Source organism: Quercus robur, chromosome 6 (assembly GCF_932294415.1).
Source record: "Quercus robur chromosome 6, dhQueRobu3.1, whole genome shotgun sequence".
In the NCBI taxonomy this organism is placed as follows: domain Eukaryota; kingdom Viridiplantae; phylum Streptophyta; class Magnoliopsida; order Fagales; family Fagaceae; genus Quercus; species Quercus robur.
Genome location: NC_065539.1, coordinates 43,537,210 through 43,539,334, shown reverse-complemented (window position 1 = coordinate 43,539,334; position 2,125 = coordinate 43,537,210). Strand labels below are relative to the sequence as shown.

Here is a 2,125-nt window from a genome sequence, read left to right as displayed (position 1 = left end):
ACACTTAAATGGTGTAGCAATTTGAACCATCAAATAATGACCATTTCAAGTAGGGACCAAAGGATCCATTTCCTCAACCACCCACAGTATTTTGTCCATCTCCTCTTTTCCTTTTCAAGAAAATACGTAACTGCTAGGACAATTGATTTATTTATTGCTTAAGTTAGTGGTACTGTGGTGGTTCTCTGCTTATAAATAGTGCATATCTACATTTAAGTTCCCATGTGGTTTGGCACTGGGATAACATGGATCTAACAACTACAGTTTTGATGGTTCTTTTGTTTGTACTTGGGAATGTGACTGAGGGGGAAGTTCTCCATTATAACTTTTATGATAAGTCTTGTCCACAACTTGAGAACATTGCTAGAGCTGGCCTAGTACCTCTCTTTGTCACTGATCCCACCTCACCTGCAGCTTTGTTGAGGCTCATGTTTCATGCATGATTGCCAAGTTCAGGTTCTCTCTCTCTTTTACACACAGACAACTACATTTGGTTAGACTTAATTGTGACACTAACATATAGTTAATTGTTTCATAATTAAAAAGGGGTGTGATGCTTCAATTCTTGTTGATCCAATTGAGGGAAATGTGTCATCCAAAATGGCTTCAGTGAGAAATTTCGGAATTCAGAAAAGGGAGTTAATCAGCATAGTAAAATCAATGGTGGAAGCAGCATGTCCCCAGCAAGTTTCTTGTGCTGACATTCTCATATTGGCTGCTCGTGAGGCAGTTGCTATGTCCGGAGGGCCACATATAGAGGTTCCCTTGGGACGTAAGGATTCCTTCACTACTCCAAACTATCAACGAGCTGATGCCTGGATCCCTCCTGCCACAACTGGAGTTGATGACATGCTTCACATTTTCACTAGTAAAGGAATGACCATTCAAGAATCGGTAGCCCTAATCGGTATATAATCAAATGATCATGAAATTTTCATTGTCATACATAATATATACATGGACGCAAACATGAAACACAACAAGACACTAGACCAACAATTCTTGAAAAATTACATAGCAGTGATATGACAATTAATTAATATATTTTTAGGCATTTTTTTTTAAAAAAAAAATGTTTATTTCAAGATTTTAAAATATACATGTTGGCATGTTTCCAGCTATTATGCATATACAGATTGGTGCCTATCTTGATTTTCTTACCCTATGCCTTGGAATAATTGTCTAGGAATTTTTTTTAACTTAAAAGAGGATGGTTGTGAAATTTGCAGGTGCGCATACACTAGGAGTTACACTTACACATTGTGCAAGCATTTTGAATCGTCTGTACAAAGCTGAAGGTGACAAGGCTCATCAAGAAATGGAACCTGGGTGTGAAGCATTCTTGATGTTAAATTGTCCTGAATGGTCTTTAACCTCGAACATAAGTTTTGTTCTTAATGATCCTACTGCCTTTATATTTGATAACCTATATTACAAGAATGCAATGGGAGGCCGTGGTGTACTGAGAATTGATGCTGAAATGGTATCTGATCCTCGAACGGCTCAAATTGTGAAACATTTTGCTAGTGATTGGGATAATTTCTTTCGTGCATTTTCCTCGGCCTTTGTTAAGCTCTCTACTTCAGGCTCTCTGAATCAAGGTGTTATTAGAAAGCGTTGTAATGTATTAGACTAAGTGGTTTTGAACTACTAGAGATGATAGTTTACTATCAACTTATTTTATATTTACGTAGTCATGTGATGTAAATAAACATGATCCCTATATCTTAAAGTTCAAGTCTATGTTTCAAGAAGCTGACAATTTTATAGTCATGACCAACTTATTATAAATTTGTCACAACGCTTCTAATTATTATAAGTAATGCTAAAAACACATCTTTTACAATTGTTTTTTTTCTTCTTCATAATTACTAATTAATATGATTTGTTATGATTAGAGCAATACTAATTTCATACTTTTATATGAGTCCACAAATAACACTATTTTATTATGCACTAATCATAATAAATTATATTAGTAATGGTAAAATGGTTATAAAAAATATTATGTTCTTATATTTGTTGAATTACTAAAGCTTTCTGACTCTTCGAAAGCTCATTATCCACCTTTAACATGTCCATAAATTTTCTGCAAGATTTTTCTTTGGGATTTGAGCAAGCATTA

At 34.8% G+C, this 2,125-nt stretch overlaps 1 pseudogene; it reads left to right on the top strand.

Annotated features, from left to right (window-relative positions):
* Positions 1–205: 205 nt before the first annotated feature.
* Positions 206–1,773, top strand: LOC126689732 (peroxidase 29-like; annotated as a pseudogene).
* Positions 1,774–2,125: the final 352 nt, after the last annotated feature.